The sequence below is a fragment of the Dermochelys coriacea genome, chromosome 7 (assembly GCF_009764565.3).
Source record: "Dermochelys coriacea isolate rDerCor1 chromosome 7, rDerCor1.pri.v4, whole genome shotgun sequence".
Lineage (NCBI taxonomy): Eukaryota > Metazoa > Chordata > Testudines > Dermochelyidae > Dermochelys > Dermochelys coriacea.
The window spans coordinates 67,144,721-67,171,312 of NC_050074.1; the positions used below are offsets into that span (position 1 = coordinate 67,144,721).

Here is a 26,592-nt window from a genome sequence, read left to right on the forward strand (position 1 = left end):
CTGGTTGGAACCTACTTTTACCCCTTGCATTACCCTAAAGAGTTACCTCATCTTGGGGTGTTTCTGTTGTTTAATACAAAATAAAAGAAACTGCACAGGAAATTTACCTCTCTTACCACAAACCCATTTTCATTTAGAAGAAAATTTCGTATTGTGTTACCTTTTGACTGTCTATTGCGCATTAATCATAGTTATTGGGAACATACCATTGTGCCTTTTGTATTATTATTTTGCAATGTTTAATGCGTCTTAGATTCATATCTATTTCCAGGAAATAAGATATCCCAGGTGAAAACCTGAAAAGCTTTCCTAATTTTCTGTTTGTGCAAAGAGGGAAAATGTAGGCACTTGCAACTTGAGCTTCCCCACTATTCTGTACCAATGTGTGTAAACCTTGGCTTACAGGAACAACTTCTAATCATGGAAGGATGACACAGTCTCAATGCCCATTCTGTTCTTTGCCTGATCTTACACCTGGTCTATGCACAACATAGTTAGGGGTGTAATTTTATAGTGAGTTAGTTAGACCGGTGCAACTTTGTGTGTTGACATGCTCAAATTGATTAAAACTTGGCTTACAGCAGTTTAGCTTGAGATTGACCATATCATGATCCTAGCCTCTGTTTGTCAGAGGGTGGAGCTGCATGGCAGGAGAGAGGCTGGCTCCTCTGTGGCACCCTCAGGGCCAACTCCAGGCACCAGCGAACTAAGCAGGTGCGTGGGACAGCAAATGTAAAGGGGCGGCAGGACGTCGGGCTCTGGGGTGGCAATCTGCCCTCAGCGGCAGTGAGAATTTGCCGGCCACTCAGTCACAGCGCGTTTCACACTTGGCAGCGGGGACATGACTCTTCTTTGGTCGCCAGCAGCAATTCGGTGGCCACACCATCACTCCACCTCCGTGTTTGGCGGGCAGGATTCCGCCTCCCCGTTTGGCAGTAAGTTTGGGTTTTTTTGCTGCTTGGGGTGGCAAAAACACGGGAGCCAGCCCTGGGCACCCTGAATGAAAATGGAGAAAGGCTTGTTGATTTTTGTAATATAAATGATTTAGTCATTGGTGGAACCCTATTTGAACATTGTGAAATTCACAAGCTAACATGGTGTTCTCCAAATGGCAGAGATAAGAACCAGCTTGACCATATCATGATCTAGCCTCTGTTTGTCAGAGGGTGGAGATGGATGGTAGGAGAGAGATCTCTTGATCGTTACCTGTTAGGTTCACTCCCTCTGGGGCACCTGGCATTGGCCACTGTCAGTGGACAGGATACTGGGCTGGATGGACCTTTGGTCTGACCCAGCATGGCCATTCTTATGTTCATCCTATGTTCTTAATGGCAAATGGTGATGCTCACTGGCAGATGTGAAAGTGAGAAGAGGTGCAGATGTTGGCAGCGACCACCACCTTGTGACAGCCTCCATCAGGCTAAAACTGAGAAGTGTGGGTCCACCAAACAAGGGACATAGACGTTATGATATTGACAAGCTAGAGTCCCCTGAAATACAGAAAGCCTTCGTTCTGCAGTTAAAGAACAGGTTTCAAGCACTTGCAGACCTTGGTGAAGAGGAGGGAGAATGCAGATGAGGAGATCAACAAGAAGTGGGACAAAGTAACAGCAATTCATAAACAGAGTAGTGAAGCCTGTCTAGGCTACAGGCAGAAGAAAAGGAAGGAGTGGATTACACCCAACACATGGAAAGCCATAGAAACCAGACAAACCCTGAAGAAAAAAGTTTGACACACAATCCCAGAAGCTAAAGGACAAATACTGCGAGCAGTATAGCAAGACACACCAGGAGGTCAAACGCCTTGTGAGAGCGGACAAACGGCATTATATTGATAATCTGGCATCACAACGCAGCTTGTGGTGAACAAAGAACGGTCTAAAAAATGACACAGCTTATCAGTGGTAAATGGCAGACACCAACAAACACTCTTATCAGGAGCAAACAAGGACACCTACTAACAAACGAAAAAGAACAAGAAATGCGCTGGACAGAGCATCTCAAAGAATTGCTGAATAGGGAGCCACCTACAGAGGAAACAAACATCCAGGAGGCAGAAGAAGATTTTGATATCAACACAGACACCCCAACTAAGGAAGAGATCATTCAAGGCATTAAATCTTTAAAAAATGGAAAAGGTCCTGGCAAGGATCACTTGAATGCAGAATTGTTCAAGGTAAATCCTAAATTAGCAGCATCTATCATGGCCCCTCTATTGACATCAGTTTGGGAAAGGGAAAAAGTGCCAGATGAGTGGACTAATGGGGTTATAGTAAGGATACCAAAGAAAGGAACTCTCAGTGATTGTAATAACTGGCGTGTTATCACACTTTTATCTGTGCCAAGCAATGTATTTTGTAAGATCATAGTCCAGTGTATATCAGAGGCAGTTGATATCGTTCTCAGAAAAGAGCAAGTTGGTTTTCGGAAAGGGCATGGATGCACAGACCAGATCTTCACTCTATGAAACATAATAGAACAGTGCTTAGAATGGCAACGGCAACTTTACATAAATTTCATAGACTTCAAGAAGGCTTTTGATAGCATTCACAGGACCAGCCTATGGCGCATTCTGCAGGCATATGGAATTCCTTTCCGTATAATCAACGTAATCAAAAGCTTCTATTGCAACTTTACATGCAGTGAGCTCAGTTTTGAACTCAAAACAGGAGTATGTGAGGAGTGTGTCATGTCTGCAATCCTCTTCAACATTGCCATTGACTGGGTAATTGATGTACAACAGAAGACATGCCAAGAAGCATTAAATGGACACTCTTCTCATCCCTTGAAGACCTGGACTTCACAGATGATGTCGCTCTCCTATCACATACCCAAATACAAGAAAAAACAACTTGACTCAACGCATTCAGTCAGAAAATTAGACTGAAAATCAACTGCAATCAGACAGATACCATGACCTTTAATATTGGCTCACTGCCGCAGATCGCAGACTCACTGCCGTAGCGCTTCCTGCTGGTCGTCCGGGAATTAGCTCAATTCCAGCATTCAGAGCGCCCCCGGCTGGCCAGTGTCTCTCCTGCTTCAGGCCCCTGTTCCTCCCAGACCCCAGTGCCCCTTTCCCTTGGGGTTCTGCCCATAGCAGTATCCCACACTCTGAGTCTCCCCTCCCAGGGAACCCCCAACCCTCTAAGCCCACCTTGCCTCAGTGGCTACTGCCAGTCATCATCTAGCCCCCTTTCTCTGGGGCAGACTGCAGTCTGTAATGGCCACTCATCATTGGCAAGGGGGTTGGACCTGCTGCCTTTCTTGGCCCAGCTTCTCCCTGCAGCCCCAGTACCTCCTTTGGCATTCAGCAAGGCCTCAGCCTGGGGACTCGCCAGGTCAGAGCTCCCCAGCACTGCTCTGCTTCAGGTACCCTGTGCTCCCAGGCAGTTAGGTCATTCCCACTCCAAGGGTGGAGTGGGACTCTCTGTCTCCTAGCTCACTGCCCTTTTATCAGGGCCAGCTGTGCCCTGATTGAGCTAGCCACACTGGGGCCAGCTAGCCAGCCAGCCTCCCTCAGCTGCTCTTAATCCCTTTTCTAATTGGGTCCCAGCCACAGCCCTCTCCAAGGGCTGCTTTTAACCCCTGCTCTCCTGCAGCGCCCCACTACACTCACCATCACCAGTACAGATAGAGGATTATCTTCTCATCAATGTAGAAACATGCACATACTTGGGCAGCGCCATCAGCCAGGACGGTGAAACAAGCCAGGACATCTGGAACAAAATCAATAAAGCCAGGAACGCCTTCAGGAGCTTAAATAGAGTTTGGAAATCCTCAAAATACAACACCAAAACAAAACTTAAGATTTATCAGAGCTGCGTACTTTCAACACTACTTTATAGTGAAGAATGCTGGAGAATGGAAAACTATGACATGTCCAAACTTTCTTCATTCCATACAACCTGCCTCAGAAAAATCCTCCGTATCTTTTGGCCCTGAACAGTCTCAAACCAAGATCTATTGACACAGTGCAGCCAAGAGGATCTGAGACCCATCATTGCCAGGAGGCGTTGGAGATGGATGGGTCATGTGATGGAGATCAATCGGTCGGATGGAAGCTGATTCCATCACCAGAGTGGTAATAAGATGGACACCTGAAGGCAAGTGAAAACGAGGCTTCCCGTAAACAGCTTGGCGAAGAGCTTTGGAAGCCGAGCTGAAAAATCTGGGGCACAGCTGGGGAACCATTGAAAGACTTGCCAGAAACAGGAGCTTTGTCACTGAACTAAATGCCAGAGGCGTAATAGGAACATGATGATGAAAACTGGCACAGGTGAAAGATGCTATCCTGTTTCATTTGCAAAGAGCAAGGGTGAAAGTAACTTAAAGGACTTACTGGTACACTGGAGTCCTGAGCAAGGGGTGTGGGCTCAACCGGAAGAGGCGTGGCCTCAACCAGAAGAAGCGGGGCCTTTAATACCCAGGCCCTTTAAATCACCCCTGGAGCTACCAGCTGTAGAGGCGGCTGAGAGCTCTGGGCCCTTTAAATCACCAGTGGAGCCCTGCCGCTGCTACCCTGGAGCTCCGGCAGTGGGGCTTAGAAGTTGATTTAAAGGGCTGGGGCTCCAGCCACTGCAGGGAGCTCCGGGCCCTTTAAATCGCCAGCCTGGGGAAACTGGTCCGGTCGGGCACAGCGTATCAGCTCTTGCCGGTAGACCGGATCGGACCGGCTTACTTTCACCTCTGGCAAAGAGTGAAGCTGAATGCAGGCTAAGCTGAACAAGTGGAACATTATTAAGCCCTGTGCACTGCCCTCTCCATGTGGCTGAGTTGCTTCTAGTCTAACTCTGAACGGTGTTTGTTTTCTTCGTGTCTTGTCAATAGCAGCCCCTCCAGAGAATGTGGGCCCTCTGATTCCAGTTTCACTGGTCACAACAAACCCATTACCAGTCTCTCAGGGGATTTCAGTCTCTCATGCTGTCATCCTGCAGTTAAGCCAGGTTTACAATACGAACTTTTGCTGATATGTTTGTTAGGGAGATGATTTTTTTAACCACATTTCTATATTGGCAAATGCCCTATTATAGGTGCTGTTACACTGGCAAAAATGTGCTTGTGGTGTAGTTTATTATAGTTTATTATAATTTATTATTTATAATAGTTTATTTATTGTCCAAAGCACTCTTTTTTTTGCTGATATGTTGCATCTCCCTAGACGGGGTTTGCTATACTGGCAAATCTTTTCTAGTATAGGCCTAAGTAATTGTTGCTTGCCTTCATTTGTTCATAAATAATAATAGTAGTAATAATAATAATAATAATTAGCTCTTATAGAGCTTTTCATCAGTGGATCTCAAGGCACTTTACAAAGGAGGTAATGATCATGCTTATTTTACAGCACTGGGGAGGCACTGAGAAGCAAAGTGACTTGCACAAGGCCACTCAGCAGGCCAGTGGCAGAGCCATGTATAGAAACCAGATCTCCTGAATCCCAGTCCAGTGTTCTATCCATTAGGCAGCATAGCACCTCCTGTGACTTCAGAATAGAGATGGTGAAAAATTTCCAACATTGCGATACATCTTTTTCGTAGAAACTTGGCTACAAAAATTTTTAAAAAATGTTTGTCATATTTTTTGAACACCTTTAATTCATTGTATTTTAGTGGTTAATAGCAAAACCACAATTTGCTGTCACTTTGCTCAGTTGTTTTAAATTTGCTTAATCCATAATCTGTGATATAATATGCACCATGATCTAATTGGGATTAAATGCTCCTTATGAATCGCCATAGTACACCTTTTCATACTCTTGCTATTGTTTTGGTTTTGACCATCCATTACATTTCAGGGATTAAATAAATAAATGTATTTTAGAAGACAAAACTCTCCTATATATTGTACTTGTGGGTATAGATGCTTCTTGCATCCCCATAATAGCCAGAAGGTGAAGAGTTAAAAATGTAAGGCCTTATTAATGTAGGGAAATGCTGATACAAGTTTTTCAGTTCGATTCTGACAGAGCACCCATCTCTAATTTGCTTGTCTCTTTACCCATATAACATTGTACATCTGTCCTTGAAAACAGCTCTTGCAGCATGAGTATAACCAATAGAGTCAATTTAGCAAAGGTTGCTGTCTGCGTCCTAGCAATGCAGGCAGACAGCCTGGAGCTACGACTTATTATCAGCTAAACAGGTATATGAATAATTACTAAAGATAGAAGCCTGTGTTAATTGCTGTTTTTAATTTTGTTCTCATAAATTGTTAGATATTTTTCCCCTCAGCAAAAAATGTTGAAGTGAATCTTTTTTTCAGTTTCTGAATAAGCTAATGGGGTCTAAGACATTTTTAGCTATATGAAATGCTTTCCAGTATTGAAACACACACACTGAGGCTCCTTTAGACTGCTAAGGTGGCATAAAGTGTAAATGAGAATCAGGCCCATAGTACTGAAATACCAAGATTAAGCTGTGGACTTTCTTATAATAAGAACCCGCAGTTTTTGCCGAACTACCTGCTTTGAACAGAGTGCTGTAGAGAGTAATTTCGTAAATATCTGTTATCCCTGAAACTCTTCTTTATGTAGCCGTAGCAATTACCTACAAGTGTTCTCTTGGTATTCCTCTGAGCTACACCGCTTTCCATTCAGGTCTATTCCCTTTCTTCTGCAGTAACTGCATATGTTCACTTTCAAAATAGCAGAAAAGCACAAAACTTTAATAATTCTATTTGGGTTTTGCTAATATTGTGATTCTCCTTAGTGTACAGTCAAATATGGGTATTGAGGGATGCTCTTAAAGTCAGATTGGTGCAAGGAGAAAAAAGGTGACAACTGGATTTGGTCCACGTCAAGAAAAATTTGCCTTATTGAGCTGAAACACTGGATCCATGCTTCATCTCAGTATCCACTAAAAGCAATTTTGGATGACTTTCTGTCAGATTAATATGAAAAGCAAGTATATGGCATATGTGCACAGGTTTGTAGACAGTTAGCAAAAGACCTAGTGGTATTTCCTAAAAGAATTGCGCGCGCGCACACACACACAACCCTAAGCTTTTTACATGTAGAAGGGAAAGATTTTCCAGACTTTGGTCCCCTCTCAAGATAGGTCAGTGTTTGTGGCCTAAAACCCTGATGCTATTCCTTACATGATTCTGGATAATGTTGCCTTCTGACAACTTCTGCATCTTCCTCTAGCATATGCAGTATGGCACCAGTAAGAGAGCTTTGTGCATTTGTGATGGTTTTCATGATTTGATGGTGGTCTTGGGAGAGGGGCATCCAACGTTGTCCTCTGTTTTTTTTAATGGAATCAGATCAGTTTCATCTCAGCTTTCCCATTACATTTGAATTCTAATGCTCTAACAACTCACATCCAGCGTGGGACTGGTGTTCTCTTGTTGACTTTCCAATGCAGAAGGTGCAAACCATTGTGGGAAGATGAGGGGATAGCCTTAGCTTTTTCCTATCTTATTCATGTCCCACTCAGTGCATTTGCATCACTTGTTCTTTCTGAGTTCTGGTCCCTCTAAAACTTCGGCTTCGCTCTTGTGGCTGTATGTGAATGAGTTGTGCTTGAGAGGGAACCTTTGCATTCCCCTGGGCTGTTGGAACTCAGCTGCGTCAGACAGTAACATGCTTAGGCTCAAGGAGGTGAGCACAAGCAAACCCTGAGGCCCCTATTCATAGCACCATTTGAATGGCCCTGAATGGGGACTGGGGATGGAATGAGGAGGAGATGACATTTGGTGATACACGGTATGGTATGATATGTGGTAGTGAAATGTTTGTAATAATCAAAGTAAAAACAGTCATTTAGGCTGACCTTGTTTTCCTGAAGGCTTTTATTTCCTGAGGGTCTTAGAGAGCAACCTTGACAGCAGCTGAAACAAAACAAAATGGTCTTACAGTGCCAAGAAAAAACAGAACCCAGACCAGGGTTTTTACTGTTAGTCTTGGAGTGACTGAGGATGGAATTTTCTTTACTGCAAGGCATCCCCACCTGCCACCTCCTTGTAGAGTTTCCTGTCCTCTTTCTTTTTAGCTTGTTGTCTCCAGACCTGCCTCATTGTCCACCCTGAGCACCTTTTGCAGGGAGAGGAAGAAACTTAGCTATAGTTAATCCCCTGCATGCCTGTGCCAAGGTGTGGCTTTAGTTCGCTGTCACACAGCAAATCCAAAACAAATAGAGGAGTGGAACCAAATAAATAATAGTAAATGCCTGGGTAGCATTGGTCTAACTCTGCTCCAGCTGAAGTCAATAGACAGTTACTCTAATCCCCAAGTGCTTAACAAACAGAGACAATGCTACCTCCTAGATGTAACTGGTCTCCCATTGTTGGAGAGGCATGGTGGGCTTTGAGCTGTGCTTAGATGCTGGAGAAGGTACAATATGAAAATGAAACAAGTGATGCCTCTAATGAGCTTGAATGATCATCAATATATAATGCTAGACTAGGCAGGCACAAAAGGGTGGTCTTGTGAAATAAATATAGGCAAAAACAGGGAGCTTTATCTTTTAAATAATATATAAACCCATTAGAATTAGTCAATCATATTTGCCCCCATCTAAAAGTAGTCTCTGCATCTCTGCATCTTACTGAAGTAAAAAAGGAAAATTGGGGCAGCTTGCCCAGCCCCTCTGCATAAGTATCTACTTACTTAATGAAGGCTACTGAAAAAAGAACAGAGATAGTTGAAAATAAATGGTGCCTGGTTTTGGGAATCCCCTTGATCACGCAACAGTGTAATAAAATTGGACTTGGTACAAAAAGGCCTCAATGAATCTCTGTCTCTGTCTAATTCACCAGAAGTGCTTTGCATGCAATGGACTCCAACTGCTGTGTCCAAGGGAGTCATTAGAGATGCAAATGACTGTTGGAGATGTACATTCCTGGATTCCACCTATCTGGTAGTTTGTATAGGACTGTCTACAAATTAGGAGCATTGGTGAGTAGGGAAATGTAATAATTTAATAGGAGCTTCTCTTTTGCTGTAACCAGAAATGTTTATAGTGGGACTCCCCAACCTAAATCTCCCACATGAGGAATTCACAAAAATGCTGGTTCCTGTGAACCTCATTATTCTTAACAGTATGACATCTAATCTCATCATGCTGGAAGTCACCTACACCTCTAAGGGTAGAAAACAGTCGTGGTGAGTTAAGTGAAAAAGTAGCTCTTGAAAGACGAAAAGAAGGAAAAAAACTCCACAGATTTGAGAATATTTAGTCTATCTTTTTAGAGTTGTCTGATAGATAGCCATGTGTACAGGGAGCTCTATTGATGGGGAACAGCACTGGAGACTGACCGTGTCATTGTATAGCAATTTTCTGGTTCTGCAGGGTATGTTTTCTGTCTGCCACACTATGTTGGGAGTGGGATCTTTCCCTTGTGTCCTCCTTTCTCTTTGCTTTGGTTCTTTTTTCCCTCTTTATTCTTACAGTGGATAGTAGTGAATAAAATGTAAATGTATGAACATGATGAATTTGGCTTTTTTCCTATCTTTCTGTAGTTTTCCATATTTTGTTGTAATTGTCATAGCTCTTTTGGATCTATGTATGGTAAAGACATTTAATAAAAAAGAAAAAGAGATGAGAAGGTAGCAAAATCCTACGCTAATAAGTGACTAGGGGTTGTAAGGTGGGCTTCCTCTTCCGAAGACGATGGTGATTATAAAGGGAAAAGGGGAGATATTTCCTCATTACAGTAGGTTTGAGCTTGCATAATCACAGGCCATTCTGACCCCTCTGTAGGGTTGGTGGAGAGAAGGTTCTTTTATAATGGGGTTGTACAAGAACATAAAAATGTCCAAGGTCTTAAACATTAAAAATGGCACCTGAGATTGTCAAAGAAAATATGAAGAGGTCAAGTCCACTTGAACAGATATAGGGTGTGCTTGTCCAAAGGGCAGTGCTTTCAGTATTTCCAGTATTCTTTGCTACCTCAGAATATTAAAATTTTAGAGTCCATGCAAGTTAGCCCAGGGTAGCTGTGGTGAAAAGAGGGAGCCTGTGTGAGCCAAGATGCTACATTACATTCTGGAACTTTTCTGCCTTGCTCTTGGAGACACCTGGCAGAGATGGGGACTCCAGGGGTATGGACTGTAATTTTTTAGTTATAGTGAGATGTGTAGAGTAGCAACCTTTGATATAAACAAAAGAACAGGACTAAACCACCTTACAGAGTTTGTTTTCCTTGCTCAATATGATGGGCTTCCTCTCAGACCTCTCCAGATTGAGTTGGTTTGATCTTGGAAAAGTGGATTATGCATGAAAGGCACTTGATGCTGAGTTAAAGGATTTTCTTCTTTTTAAAGTCTATTGCTGCTTTCTGACTAGGATGCAGCCTTGTGATTTATAACAGCTTCTACTGATGCAGTCTACTGTGAGACATTTAAAAAAAAACCCACAAGGCCACTGACCCATGTAGTCTCTGTATTTTTAATATGTAATTGTAATTCTTCTAAAGGGTTTTTAAAAGCCATTGCATCAGTGCTAAGAGGTATACACAGCGATGGCATTTCTGTCTGCATTAGATAAATAATCTTTGAGGTAATGTACTGAAGGAGCGATCCTGCAGTGAAAGACTTTACTCCACTAAAACTCCCATTGAATAAGGATTGCCAGATTGGGCCTTTGGATAATTTTAGATGCTCTATTTCTTTCATTATGGGTAACTTGCCAAGTTATACTTTAGTTATGCAAAGTGTCATGTTATTCAAGAATTGGGAATAACTGACATCGTTGCTGACCTTGACAAAGAGCATAAGTGGTTCCTTCACACCCTGCACTTCATGTCTCTAAACTGCTTTGCCCCTCCACATTAGTGTCTTGCTTGCCACAATAATGAAACCACACTGAAGTATCATGATACCCCAATACATTGGGCACCACTGATGTGTGTCTGACACTGTAATTAGCACTAATCCACCAAATGCATCCGATGGAGTGAGCTGTAGCTCACGAAAGCTTATGCTCAAATAAATTTGTTAGTCGCTAAGGTGCCACAAGTACTCCTTTTCTTTTTGCGAATACAGACTAACACAGCTGCTACTCTGAAATTGGAGACTGGTTCAATGTCCCTTCTGCAGCCCACTTATTTTCATTCTTCCGCTTGCTGAGAAATGTTTATTGCTGTTTGTTTATTATTATTATTATTTATTATTGTTTATATTTTTAGGTTTTATTTAGCATTAATAATGTGCTTGGCACTGCACAGTATGCAAAAATAGATAGTCCCTGCATTAAAGAGTTTATAGTTCAAGGTAGATATAAGTGCTGGGCAATACTCCTCTGGGAGCCTATCACCATCTCTCCTTAATCAGCTAGAGGTGTTGCAAATAAAGCACTCATCGCTCTTCCCTCAAGGGTTGAATGACACTGAGAGTTCAAAAGACACCAGGCTTCTCTAGTCACAGGAGCGAGGCAGTTTTCCTGGCAGCAGAATCTGTGTTTTCCCAAATGGCAGCACAAAGCACAGCCACTGGGCTTGCTCTCCTACACCGGTTTTTAAAAATGGCTTCCCCAGCAAGACACACACTCCTCCCAGTAGTAAATGACTTCAGTGTGTCTTGTTAATAGTTATCACTGCACGAGACAACCCTTCCTATGATGTAATTTGACACACTGCTGTCATTGGGGCTTAAACATAGTAATCTTAAAAATGATTGGGAATTTGCCCTGCAGAAAAAACTCTTAAGATTAATTTCTACAAATGATAAACCACTTCTTTGCCAAAATACGGTAGGCTATGAAGTATGATTTAATCCATTTGACTACAGTGCCAGATTCCTCTGACAACTGTGACTCAAAAGTCATCACAGAAAGTGGTATTTCAAGTGGCAGGGTGGGATTAAAACCTGCTGAAGATTTGTCAGAGGAGAAGTAAGTACATAATTTTTAGATAAATGATTTTTCTACTCTAAACCACTTCCGTTGAAAAGACAGGCAGTTTAAAGAGAAACCTACACTCTGATACTGGAAAGTGAATATAATAGCAGAAAAAAAATAGTTATCTTTTTTTAACAAAAGTTTAAAAAAAGTGTAAGCATATCAAAGTGGAAATTATATCTCTATATATTTTCTTCTGAAAACCTCAGATTTCAGTGTTGTTTTCATGCAGGGAAGCAGTCAATCTTGATTTTGAAAAGGCTACTCCAGATGATCTTAAAAAGTCCTCTATTTTTTTTTTTTACTATGCAATATGATAACATTGGGATTAGAGCTATGTGAAAATTTTGTAATTGCAATAAAATCTGAAACCAGCACAGCACTCTGAGTATGTATATATGTACATATAAATTTACATATTTAAATTATATATATAAATTTATACATAAAGTGAATATTTGGGTTAATTTTTTCGTTGGGCATAACTTCAGACTCTGAAATCAGTGGAAAAAGAAAAGGAGTACTTGTGGCACCTTAGAGACTAACAAATTTATTAGAGCATAAGCTTTCGTGAGCTACAGCTCACTTCATCGGATGAATCAGTGGAGTTACACCAGCAAGGAATTTGGTCTTTGTTCAGGATTATCATCCTAAATTCCTCATAGTTTTGCCAGTTCCAAATAACATTGTCATCTGAAACTCAGGCATGTTATCATTTTCTCTGCCTGCCAATCAATATAATTCACATCTTCTTAAAGTGCAGTTCTATTCTGAAAAGTGATAAAAACAGTTTCATGAATTCTGTGTGTTTCTCTCATTGCCTCCATCTCAGATTTGATCAGTTTGCAAATTAAAATATTTTTTGTTTTGAGATTTGTTTGTTTGTTTTTTCTATCAGTCCTGCAGACTCTCTCTCTGTGGCCTGTGAGAATCTAGCTGGATTCCTTCCATCTCATACATGCATCAATACTAATGCTTATATAGGCCAAATTTGCCCTTTGTGACACCTGTGCAAACCATATTGTTTTTAAATTCTGTCATTAGTTGAACTTGTGCAGCTCTGGGGTTTGCAGAGGTGTAACGGAGAGGAGAATTTGACTTGCAGCAAGCACCTTTTTACACTGCATCCAATGAAGTGAGCTGTAGCTCACAAAAGCTTATGCTCAAATAAATTTGTTAGTCTCTAAGGTGCCACAAGTACTCCTTTTCTTTTTGCGAATACAGACTAACACAGCTGCTACTCTGAGAACTATGAGAGAAAGAGAGAACCCAGTTTGACTGTCTGACCTGAAGCTGTATTTTCAGGGATGGAAGTTAGTGAAAATAAAATGTATTTTTACTTGTGTGATCTGGATTCACAGGAAAAAAAATAAACACTGAACCTGACAATGTCATTTTTATGGAATCACTTTTGAGAGCAGAACCACACGTTGGTATCTCTGGTAGTTTGATGACCTTATCAATCATGTTGTAGACACTTTTAATTTATTTATTTATTGAAAACATGGTTTGGTGAGTAATTGTGAATACTGGAAACAAATGCAGAGTCTTCTTAGGTTCTTTAACAAAAGGGAATGCAGGTGGATCTGCTAGTATTTTTTTTTTAATTTATAGTCCGTTTCCTTTTTTTGGAATGGAAGGAGCAGCATATTAACTCAGTGAGCTCTATGCTAAAATGTCCCAGTGCCCCTTTAAGAAGTGGAGGTACATTTGTGAAGGTTGTGCCTGGGAAGGAAGTGGCTATTTACCACAGGATGCTATGTCAGGAAAAGGCTGATTCTTGGTCAGCCACAACTTAAACTGCCAGTTTTCCCTCAGAGGAGGGGAAAAAAGTCACATACACTTCCTGTACGTTTCTTTCTTATCTTTTATATTGTCAACTCCATATAGAAAGCCTTTACCCAGAAGAGCTTATTGAAATATCTTTCTCTGTAAAGAGTACTTTGAAGTGTTGAACTGACTTAAAATGCCCATGGGTCTAATTTTAAACTTACACGGTTTTAGTATGTTACATGGAAAATTATTGGAGTTATTAAGAAGAATGAGCCACAGGTAGGGAGTTGAGGGGGCTTGAACTGAGTTCTAATCCTGCCATTCTCTGTGGTCTTGAGGAAATCATTTGAGTGAGATTTTCAAAGCAGGCCATGGGAGTTAGGTGCCTAACTTCCATTGAATTCCCTTAGGCTCCTTTGAAAGCACAGTCTTCATTTCTCTGTGCCTCAGTTTCCCCATCTAAATATTTCCTATCCATTTGGCAGGGCTAAATACTTGGATGTTGCTTTGTATATTTAAGTGATATATAAATGCTCAGTGTTGTTGCAGTATCTTGGATTATCAAGGCTAAATCAAAATGAAGGCTCAAGTAACACAGTCCTTCCTTCCTTCCTCACAACCCACCGCATACACCCCCAAAAATAAATTCTGATATAAGTGCTGATCAAATGGCACTAACCAACCTTCCTGTGTTTCAACAAGTAACTAAGATCAATCATGCCCTTGATGCATATTTAACATATATCCAACTAGAAAACTTGTCCATTAACTTCCTCCCACTCTGCCTCCAGTGGACTGATTCCTCTTCACATAGGAAGCCACCAGCACTGCCTAAATGCAGAGGCTTCTCTTGGCGCTAATTAGCATGACTAGTTTGATGAATTTAGTCAACAGCATTCTGAGCAGGGGAGGGGGGAAACAAGTGTAGTAATTTTTCCAATTCTGAAGGCTTTTCAGCCTTCGCGCCCTTAATGATTTGTTATACACACTCGAACTAGAGTTGCTTCAAATTAATTGATCAAGGGATTTTATTTTAGTATTTTGGCTGGATGCCAAATAAAGAGGCTTTGTCCTAGTGCTCTAAGCACCACCCCTCCTTGCAAGTTTGAAATGTGAGCTGCCTGGGTTTTTTCCCCCTCCCCTCCTCCTTTCTCTCTCTCCCTTCTGGGCAAAGTGGCTGTGATTGCGTGTGTGTGTGTGTGTGTGTGAGTGAGTGAGTGAGAGAGAGAGAGAGAGAGAGAAGGGGATGTGTATATGGATGAGAGAGAGGTGTGTAATGGGAGAGATGGATCACTAGTCACAGAAAAGAAAACCAGCCATATCAGTAACGTGCAGCTGAGGTGAGATTTTCTGAGTGTTTGATTTTTCTTAAAACCCTTTCAGAAGATTTAAAGCAGCCTTCTTGCATCCTGGGCGCTGAAGACATGCTCCTAAGCAATGTCATATGGATGCTGACATGCACATCGCTGTTTCAGGTCTGTTCGTGTATGTGTGAAGTTTTAAAGCTTAACCTGATTCTCTTTATTGTCTCTGGAGGGTTGTAGCTTGAGCACAAATAGCCTGTTGGCAAGTACGGCATGAGCCCATTAGCAAGACTCCATCTGTGATTGGTTTTGCCTGGAAACCGGGAGACAAGCAATGAATAATTGATGTGTGTTGTGCAGTGGCTGGACAGGCAAAGAGGAGAGAGAGAGAGAGAGAGAGAGAGAAAGAAACAGCAGCGCAGGGTGCCCTCAGAGGGGGGGGGAGAGAGAGAACAAGCTTGAAAATAGCTACTGGCTGCCTTATGCTGAGATTAAGGCAACCCTGGCTGTCTTTGTTCTGCACTAGATGGTTTCTGCCTAGAAGTGTTTTCAGACATATGTGGCCTTTTTCTGCAACAGAAGAGAGGCAGGAAAAACAGAGGAGGGGGAGCAGAGGAGGACTAGTTTTTGAATGAAATATAACTTGTGGGTAAGTTGGTTTCTTTTGGGGGGAGGGAGTGTGTATGGATGTGTGCGAGCGTGCGTGCGTGTGTTTGCTCCAGTCTGTCTGAGACTGTATGTGTGGTGTATGTGTGACAGAGAGAGAGAGAGCATTGTGGGAAAAGCCATGCTGCGTGTTGTCAGATGGAAAAGGCAGAATAAGGAGATGAAAGACAGACCTGAGTAGGAAACTGGGACATATTTGCATACAGTTACTGTTCCTTGTGCTTGCCCCTGAAGAGAATTTGGGAAGCTGGGGGATATTCAGATCTTGTTAATTTGATTGATTGAGCCATAGGACATTGTTATTTTAGAGGGTGAAATGTTGACTTGTAAGCTGACATTTTACAAGATTTTTTTTTTCTTTTTACCTGCAACCATAAAAGCAGAATGTGCATCAAGCACTGATGGCATTTTCTTAAACTGTCTTTACTGTCAGAATGTTGTATATTCCAAAAGATATTCTGGAAACAGCAAATACTATAAGTGTCGTCACCATTTCATTTACGCTGCTTTCATAAAGACCTTGCTGTACATAACTTACAACTAACGTGCATCCTGGCAAGTGGTTTCAAGGAAACTGGCACAGACATGATGTTGTCAATAGCAATCTCAGGTACTAAAGTTGACAGGTATTCTTTCCTCCCATGTGGAATGCAGTCTTCAATACTAATTGTGATATTTAGCTTTATTTAAAAAAAATAGAGGACACCATTGATACATTTGAAAGAATATTTCAAAAGTTCGGAAATTAAAACTAGTGACACTGAAGCATTTGAAGTCCTGCTAAATAGTCCCTTGGTGATGTTCTTAATTACATGGAGCAGAGCAAGTGATAGTTTTACAGTGAAATAAACCAGTCTCAGTTAAATTTGGACAGAAATTAGTCATGCAGAGTTGTGGTTGGAATGATAAATTCGGAATTCAAAATTGTGTATCTAATAAACATCAACGACGTGGGTGTAAAGAATGGCATGCTTCCAGCTATTTACTGGTGGGAGAGTAGTACAGTATGTAACAACTCTCCTGATCCTGTGGAATCCTGTTTTGTCTTGTGTAGTTTGAGCCTGATCCTGTGTCCAGTGAAGTTAGCAGCAAAGCACCTATTGATTTCTGTCATCCAGGGTCAGACATGCAGTAGAACTGTTTCCATTTAGGGCCTGATCCAAAATCCATTGGCTTCAACAGGCTTTGAATCAGGCCTTCAGTTCAGAGAGTGGCTTGAACTGAGCAATTATAGAGATTCTTGTCAACCACTTACATGTTGCCCTATGCCAGGATGACACAACTGTAGAAAGGGAGATTGCTATGAAAACCTATGGATTTAATTTTTGAAGACAAATAAGTAGAAGTGTATTCTCTTGTGCATGCAGGATGAAACTATGAACTAGCCTGATAATGAAATAGCCAGGTTTATTTTAAGAAGTGATTTCTTGATCAGGTTAGGTTAGGCAGTTAATTGGGCCAAGATGACAAACTTCATCTGTATGAGCAATATGCCATTTGAAAAGTGGGGAGTTCTTAAACTAAAAATAAAGTTCAAAGAAATTATTCATAGTTACCCAGTCTTTTTTTTTTTGCATAGAGCGTTATTACAATTTTATTAATAAGATTTGTTTAAGCATCTGTTGCTGTGGATCTTGTTGTAGATGTGAATGGGTTCTATCACAGAAATCACTTGTCGGTTGATTTTGTCTTGGTTTTATAATAGATAGAAGTAGATGCTGCATTTTAAATGAACAAAAACATACATTCTCTTCCTACCTCGTGCTACACTGCTCTGCAATTTTTTTATTTCTCTTTTGGTTTATTTTGTATATAAAAATGGCATCTGGAGCAAAGTGCTTGGGCTGAAATTGAAGTGAAAAATTGCTTACAAACATTTAAAATTAATTTTAGGGAGAAGCGGGTTCGCTTTTGAAGGAGCCAGCAGAGAAAGTTCTTGGGGGAAATGTAACTGCATTGATCGTGTCTTTTTATGAGACATATGACAATCTGAATATGTAAGGGACAATTTTATGGTAGGAAATGAAAATGCTTACCTAAGAGGGGTCCAAAATTGAGTCTTAAAGTCTTTGATCTTGCATAGATCTGTAGTAGAATGGGTGCAAACATAAAATTTCCACATGTCTGTTTGAATGGCCTTGAGAGAAATGTTGCATTGACTGTGCTTGAGTGACACGCATATAAAATTTGTACTACCATAGCACCTAGGGAAGCCCCAGTCATGGAACAGGCCAGGTGCTCTTCAAACACAGAACAGAAAGACAGTCCTTGCCCCAGACAACTTACAATCTAAATATAAGAAGAGAGACAACAGAAGGTTACGGAAAGACAGGAATACAAAGAAACAGCGAGACAATAATGTGGAGAGTACATTTTGGGATGGGGGTTAATAAGTCGCTTGTCAGTGTAGTAGCTATGTGGTTTTAATTATAGTGAGGTAATTTAGAGAGAGATCTGGCAACATGGGCTTCTTGTGTTAAAGGTTAGCATAACAATTAGGTTAAGAGTTGCTGTAGCCTACCCAAGACGTTTAACCAGGGATAAGAATCTGCGTATAAGCTATTTATTGCTGCTCTGTATGTTACAAGCTGAACTGATAGCACATAAGTCTATGTGTTAGTTGTCACTGAGGCTTTTGCATCTCAAGGGTGTCTCACTGTAGATCGTGCTTTCTCATAGCCAGCAAAAGGATGTTACTGAACAAAAAGAAATCCTATAAGAGTTCAACCAGCAGGGAAGTTTCACCCCGTGGGATTTCATACTCTTTCCCTAGATGACTCAAAAGAAAAGATCGAATTCTGTGTTAAGACAGGAGGCAAGTTTACTTTTCCTGTTCGCCATTTATTGCTTTAGGAATGTCAGCAAACAAAATAAATTTTTACGATTTGCAAAGTTATTGACACAAATCGGCATTCCAGAGATATCCATTAACCTCTGTAAAAAGAGTCTGACAGTGTAATTTCTTCCTCTTTTGTTGCCCCTATAAATGGAGTAACTGCTAGGTGTCTTATGCAGAAAACTTACAGGAAGTCATTACAGAAGACTTCCATGAAACAACCTGCAACAAGCTGGGCTACAGCGATGGCCCATTGCAGTTTTCAGATAGGCTGGAAGAAACAAGCCCCATCTCAGCATAGAGTGGGAGTGCTGTAAACATAGCTACCCCAGTCTTTTTCACTGCTCTCCCCTCCCCCAGTCCTTCTCCCCAGATCCTCTTCAGGTCCAATGAATCCCTTGTTCTATGGTGCTTCAACAGTGGGATAGAAAAATACAGAGAAAAAAACCATCAGAAAAGATGGCAAAGTTTCCCACTCCAGTTTGTAGCAGGGTTTGGAAAGTGACACAGAAAGTCAGTTTACACAGACAAGGAAAGGAGGTGAAATTAGTAAAAGTGAGCACATCTTTTCTCATCAGTGCCTAAGAAATACTGCTACACAACACTAATCCATCGCTTAGCACTTAGCACTATGGCAGCGTTACTCCCCACCTAATAAGTATGCTAGATAGGGATCGGAATAGGAGACAGGGCACAGATGAGTAGATCTTCCCCCTCCGCTACTCTAAATAAGGCCCTTCTATTCTATTAGAACAGTATTGTGATCAAAAAGCTCCTCATGATTAGTGTGTGCAAAAGTGTGTGGGAGAGAGACAATTAGAAAGCCTTCTCTTCCTCTAGTGGAACCAAAAATGTAAAACACCTGCATATAAAGCCAGCGGGTTCTCCTTGGAATAAGCATCCTGAGTTTCCAGAGATAAATAGATAATTCAAGTGAATATTGTTGTGCCAAGTTGCCTCTTGGGTGACAGGTACTGGAGATGATTGAGAATTAACTGCCCACATCTGCCCTTGTCATCCCACAGACATACCCCAATCAAAATGGCATCTGTGGGTCACTTTGGGACAGACCCCAAGAACGGCTTTGGGCAGAGCAATCAAGGCCTGTCAGGATAAATAAAAGCTTGCAAACAGTTGGCCAAGAATCAAATGTGTTTGGCTGAACAAGCCCTTCAGCCAGGAAATCAGCATAACATTAAAAGATGGTTGAGCCCTTATGAAATGTAAATGTTCGAAAATGATAAGAGGTACACAAATGCACAATAAAATCATGCAGTAATTGCTATTAAATCGTGGTGAAGTGTGTCTATCGTTCATCGTCAATGTGAAACACAGCCCGTCTGGCGCACACCTAGGATCATTCAGGACTCACTGAAGAGAGCAAAGCCCAGAACACTTATACTATCTTTACACTCTTAATTAGAAGTTCCTTTAAGAATTTCTTCTTCAATATGAAGACAAAGTAACCCTGAGAACAGAGGGATGAAAATGAATGACGTTGAAACAGTAGTTACTTCATCAGTATTGAATGTTTCAGACACACATACCTGTAATCATGCTGCATTTCACTAACATAGGTCATTCCTGATATTTTACAAATTCTCCACAGCACTGTTAATCCTGATACCCACTTCACTAAGACTCCTTCTGTTGAGAATTAGCCCATACCATCTATGTCACCGAAGCATAAATTGTGTTTATTAGTACAAAAAAATGTTCAGCCACCCATTCATGTCCCTAATTTTTGTCTATTATAATCCAAGTGTAAATCCCAAAAATGTTGTGAGAAATCAAACCTTGATACCTGTTCTTTTTTTTCTTGAAACCTAATTCCTCAAATCAGATTTGAAGGCTTCTAGCTACGACTCCTAGTATCTTTCAACCTCTTACTTGAAACTCATCCATCTATGAGTGTTACATTTTATCTTGGCACCATTGAGGAAGTGAACAAAAACGTACAAGCCTTGGCAAATGTGAGCTTCCTGTAGTTTATTTTTAGATTGTGTTAACATCACTAGGTTCTTTTCTTTTACAAATACTTGACGTTTTAAAATTCTTGGGTGGTATTTTCAACAACACTCAGCTTTGGCCTCAGTTGGCTCCGACTGCATTCAATGGCAGCAGAGTTAGGACAGCGCTCAGTGTAAAAATCACACTACTAATATTTTAGTGGCTGTCATTCTTTTTTTCAAAGATCAAACTGATATTATTAGAGGCTGGTTTCCCACCACTGCCCCTCCAGACTTCATTTAGCCTTGTTAAACAGGAGTGGGTGGGTGAGGCCTGCAATGTGCAGCAGGTTAGACCAGATGATCATGATAGTCTCTCCTGACCTTAAAGTCAGATCCTGAGTCTGGCCCCTTGTTTGTTTTAATGATATAATAAATTTAGGCAAGTGCCAGAAGTTATCTTATCTCTTTACTGGGCATCACTAAGAAGCAAAAAATTTGCATTGTGAGAAAACTTTGCCAATGAATTACCTGTGTTTTGGCCACATCTCTAGGAAGTGTGTTTGTGGTGCAGTTACTTGCACTGTCTTATCTAGCAGCTGTCAAACTGTTTGGGAAATTTCACTCTGGTTTCACTCCTAGCTATAACACCAATACTTTTGGTAAAGCACATCATGATTTACTTGTTCATGCAAACTTCAGTGGCTTAGGTAGCCGTGATCCTGCTTGATCTGTCAGCAGCATTTGATTCTATTGATCACAGAATGCTATTTGACTGCCTTGAGCAACTTTTAGGTCTCCCAGCTTCTGTTAACTTGATTTACTTCTTATATTTCTCTACATTCTCATTTTGTTGCTGTCAATAGTTTTATCTCTGATTCTCTTTATGTTCAGTGTGCCATGCCTTTTACTACATGCACTAAGCTGTAATCTGGGTTTATTCCTAGATTTTTGTCTATTCTTATCGATAAATCATTGTTGGTTCCAGTGCACTTATCTGTCAGATATCTATCTGGCCTTGGGTATTGGAAAACTCCTTCTGTCTTAGCTCTAATGAAATGAAATGCTTGTAGCCCTAAATATCATGTTGTTTTTTTGTTGCTACTACATAATATTTCTTTTGTTTGAAATCATATTCTTTTTCTAGCTGTACAGAAATGAAGGGTTATCTTTGAAGAAACATTTGGCCTATATCTTCTGACCATTTAGGGAGCATTTCTAGAGTATGCTCTTTTCTGTTTCAGTCAGATCTCCTGCTGGTTATCCCTGTTTTGTTTCTGCTCCTCAGGGAAGAAAAATTATAATTTCTTAATGGTTGATTTGCCTACAAAGACTTTACATTGACTCCACAGAGCAAAATGTGGCTGTCAAGAATGTACTGGGCTGTGCATTGCATTCTGCTTAAAAACTGAGATTCTTATTTTTAAGCTATTAGATGGCCTTAGTCCGTCAGATCTTGCTGATCGTCTTAATCCTGTGTTGCAATATGTTCTTTAAGATTTGCCAAATAAAATTTGTTTGTGGTTCCAAGATTCACTTTCAAGCCTTAAAAGAGATTTAGATGGTTGTTCTTCTGTTTTATTTCTGGATAAACCTATCTTCTAAAGTGAGGGGACAACATGTTTTCCTTTTGAACCCCCAATTAGATTTTTCCTGGTGAATTAATTTACTTACCTGTAGTTCTGTGCAATGTTTTAGCATAAAAGGCTCAATAAAATAGTTTGGGGGGGGGGGTGTAATTACTGTTAATTTCCACTCTAATTCAGAGTGAAAATAATAATAATTGTAATTTTGAACTTCCAGAGAAGCTTTCTTTGCTTTCAGCATGTGCTGTGATGTATGTTTTTTTTATTTCCTGAGGCAACATTTCTTACATTGACTAGCAAATGTTTTTTGACCTTCATTAGACTTCTCATTAACAAGCTTCCCAATATCCATAACCAACTGCATCTTAAGCGTTAGTGATCATACAGTGTTTAGTGGCATGTCTTTTATGTTATATTGTGGCCATAATATGGGCAGGAGGCAATGGCTCAGAATCAGCAAGATAACCATGGAACATTGCCTAGTTAGTGGCTCCTGAATGTTTTATTTGTAGAGCTCTATCAGCTGAAATTAAATATAAGAAAACTGGAAAATTATACCGAAGCTAACTTTAAATCCACTAAAGCCAAGATATTTATAGTTAAATCTGCCATTGCATTCTTAATTCAGCCCATCAATTCCATGTACTGCAGCTTGGAGCCAGAGAGTCTCTGGACACTACAACCACATGAAATGCATTTATGTTGGTCCCAATTCTTCATTCACTCCATGTGCCGACCTTGTATTGATCCTGACTCAGACAGTAAGAACCTATCACAGGTGCTGCAAAGATGTATACCATATAGGGGCTAGCAGGGAGAAAAGGCAGAACATGAGTTTGTGGGCTTGGAGGAAAACATTCCCTGTAGGTGGAGAGTAACGACAAGGAGTGTAAAAAGAAAAGGAGTACTTGTGGCACTCCTTTTCTTTTTGCGAATACAGACTAACAGGGCTGCAACTCTGAAACCTGTGACAAGGAGTGTGAGGGCAGAGAAGATACTAGCACAGCAGGGAGATGCAGTGACCAGGGGCTGATTTCTGCAGCAGTTTTTTTAGCTATAGAATTGTGAGGGTCTAAAAAGACCAGGTAGGCTACCACAGTGCTCTGAAGGCTTGTATCCTGACGTCCATTCCTGCCCCTCCCCTGAGAGCTCCTCAAAGTTCACAATCAAATTAAAATATTGTCTTCATTTTCTGAGCTAGGTTTTTTTCTTTCCCCTCCCACATAGAGAACTTACTGTGGCTCTCACAATGGTGCCACATCTTGAGCATTCATAAAGTTTAATGCACTCCTTTGCTGTAATTTTGGACCCTGCATTTTGCTCCCAAGAACAGTGGGAAGCCACAACTTTTAACTTGTTAACTAAGGAACTAGGTGGAGAATAGGAGCTAACTATTGAAAAAAACCATAAAGATACTATTCTCTCTAGATTTTTTTAACAGTTTGTAAGAAAGCATAAAAGACTCATTCTGTACACCAACTGCCCCTACTGTTTAATATGGACTTCAAATTTATACAAGCTACATTTGATGGATTCTGAGTAGGAAAAAAACTTTAACAAAAGAAATCCTCCTCCTTGTTAAATGACTATAATTTAGCATGCTAGATAGGGCTAACTAAGTGATTTATTTGACATCTATTCCTCTGGCATTTAACTAAATCTATTGCACGCCCATTCTGTTTATTTTGGCTGACAAACTAACAAGCTATTTGCATGTTAGATAGAGGTGGTACCTCCCCCTCTCACCCACATTTGAACAGCTTTTAATGTAATTGTTTATCATGGAGGCAAATTATTATCCAGGCTGGTGTCAATCAGAAGAGGACCTTTTTTAAAAACTGAAGTAATTGTTTGTTAATATAATCATAAATAAAGATGGATATTGCACTTGAAGCCTCTTACATGTACATTACAATATTTCTGAAACAAGAGACACAGACTATCTGAGGAGCTTTCTTTTCCTTGAACCCATTTGGGATGTTGAAATGTTAGTATTTATGGATAGTTGTCTGATGGTTAGAGCAGGGTACTAGAAGGGCTCAACTTCATTTATTCTTTCTATCTATCTCATCAGCTTATGATGGTGCCCATTTCCATCATATCTGAGGACCTGCAAGAGACAATAACCAAAATGACGATAAGTCAATGTTGTGTTAGTAGTGTGAATTGTTATTATTATATTATTTATTATTATGCAAGTACAAAAGGCGTGAGGTGTGCTCTATAATCTGTTAAAGTGTTCTTTTACCTTGCTACTCACGCATATAGTTCCGTAGTGCATTCAATAGAAAAATGAACATGGTTTCTTTTTTGGGTTATCACTGTGCTGTTCTAAGCCTCATCTTTCGAAGGTAAAATGATGTGATTTTATGGTAACAATAGAGACAATACATGTTTTCTGACAATTGCAAGTAAGTATCTTCACTGGTTATGTGCTGGTTGTATATTATTGCTGGTCTTTCAGAGTTCTGAGAACGTGCACCTCCCTGCTGTGGAAGCTCAGCACTTCTATTCTAATCAATCTATTAATTTACTCATACAAGCCCATCCTCAAGAATAGACTGAAGCAAACTGGTGTATTCAACTGAATAAGTGTCAGATAGTGGTTTGTGCAAAGTGAATATAAGCTTGTACTTGTACACAGTGAGTTTAAAATGGTGTTCAGACTTCAATTAGTCAAGTGGCAGACATCACCGATTTTATTAACTTAATGTATCTTGTCTACATGCATTTGAAAGCTTATTATGTCTACTTCAAGATGAAGTGTGATATAGAGCTATCAAATGGTGCCTTTACCATAGAAATGGGGATAAACAATGACACTAACAACATGTTGAAATATTTACATTTGTTTCTGTTAGTTTAATATCTCTATGTATTATTTCAAGACGTAAAATTGGATTCCTCTGTGACCTCAAATCACCCCTAACAACAATCTAAAGGGTAAATCAAAATCTAATAATAAATTTATCCAGAGTATCAGTGAAATGTAATAGTACTGGTGACATTTCTAGTCAATGTTATCATCTTATTCATCATTGTGATTTCTGTCCAGAGTGCGTGGGTTACCACTGTCTTCAGTATATACACAGTTTGATGCAGGGGAGATTGTTCTGACTACAGACACAGTTGATTCTGCAGCAAGTCCTACTGGTACCGGCACAAATGAGGTCTTGTAGAAGCTCAGATGCTATTGGGCCCTTGAAGAATACAGGAAGCAGTTCACCATGCACATTTTTCCATGTATGTTGCAATGGTAATCCAATATCTGGTTTAAGTACGTGTGAAGACATCTAACTTTTTGATTGCCAAGATCCTCTTTTGACATGTATTTCAAAACTGTCCTCACATGGTGGGAGTTTGGCTAGTGACTTGTCCTTTTGGATGGCTAGGTTGAGGCAGAAGCAATTCAGGTGTCAGTGGGTCTCCTTTTCTTTCTCTCTGTGGTCATACAGAACTGCTCCCAATTTCCTTGCTGCAGAAATTGCAGCTTGTCCGTCACTCTCTGCTAATTTGGCAGGATCGCTGAAGTGGTAAGCTCCCTTTGTTTTGATAACATTAAACACAGGTTTTTTCCCAGTACCAAACAGGGATAATGCAGAGTCACGTACTGTTAATGCGTGTATGGCAGAAAGTATGTTGCAGAAGTCAGGAGTGAGTGGATCACAAATTGCACGCCTGCATATGAAGCAATGCGTGTCACTGGTGCTGGTAATGGTGCCTGTTTCAATCCACATGTTATCTGTGTGTTCCATATTTGAAAAGTAGTGAACAGCAAGAACCAAAGCATCTGTATCTGGTGACCTAATTAATATGGTTCCTCGGACACCAAGAGACCGAAAAGTCATATTGGCACATACATTATGCAAAAGCATCCTGTTTGTGCTTGCTCTAGAGTACTGTAAAAGACTTGGTTTCTTCAACACCCCTATTGGTGATTGGTTTTACTACTTCACTAATGGAAAACCTCCAGCAAGAAGGAGTATTTGTTTTGGGTGTACTCCTATACACTTGGGTGCATTTTGAACCATACATTCACAGAGGAATTTTACAAGTGATTGTTTGTTGGATGCCACATATGGAAATTTTTTCCAGGGTGTCCACTTATCACCTGGTATTTCTTGAATCCTATCTTAGATGTTGTCCAGCACTGTCTTTCTGAAATTTTCACAGAGTTACTGTTGTCATATCTTTCAAAGAGTCAATTACAGAATTAGCTTTGTCAAATCCTTTTAGGAACTTGCCTCAAGTACTCAGCAGCCAATTCATCAAATATGGGGAATGTGTCTCCAGCCATCATTTGTATGACAGCCATGGCATCTCTGATGTACACTCTGGTTTCTTTCTATGTATCCTTAGCTCAAGGACTCTTTCAGCTTGAACTTCCAGCTTCATTCCCTAATTCAGCTTTGTCTGTTTTTCTCACTGTTCCATCCTCACACAGGTTTGATTGGATGAATAAGAACAGTTGCCACTGAAACATCATCTTTGCATCTTGTTAAGGACAGGACTCTGCGAAAAACAATTTTCTGGACTGTTGGCTGCTGTGATTGTCCCTTCCTTGCCAGATTTAAATTTGATCGTCTTGGCCATGTCAGCAAATGTTTTGCTGCCAGGTTTCTTGACTGGGCCTGAAGAAGC

At 40.5% G+C, this 26,592-nt stretch overlaps 1 protein-coding gene across 34 annotated transcripts in view; it reads left to right on the forward strand.

The window, feature by feature from the left end:
• The window catches only part of ZMIZ1 (zinc finger MIZ-type containing 1), a 504,711-nt gene that overhangs the window by 366,163 nt on the left and 111,956 nt on the right, over positions 1-26,592 (forward strand). The window contains exon 1 of one of the 34 annotated variants that reach the window (XM_038410181.2): positions 14,813-14,950. The exons of 32 other annotated variants lie outside the window; for them this stretch is intronic. The gene's annotated coding sequence lies outside the window, so the exon portion shown is untranslated. Of the gene's footprint in view, positions 1-14,812; positions 14,951-15,344; positions 15,564-26,592 lie in introns of those variants that run through there. One more of the 34 variants, XM_038410182.2, reaches the window with a different exon arrangement.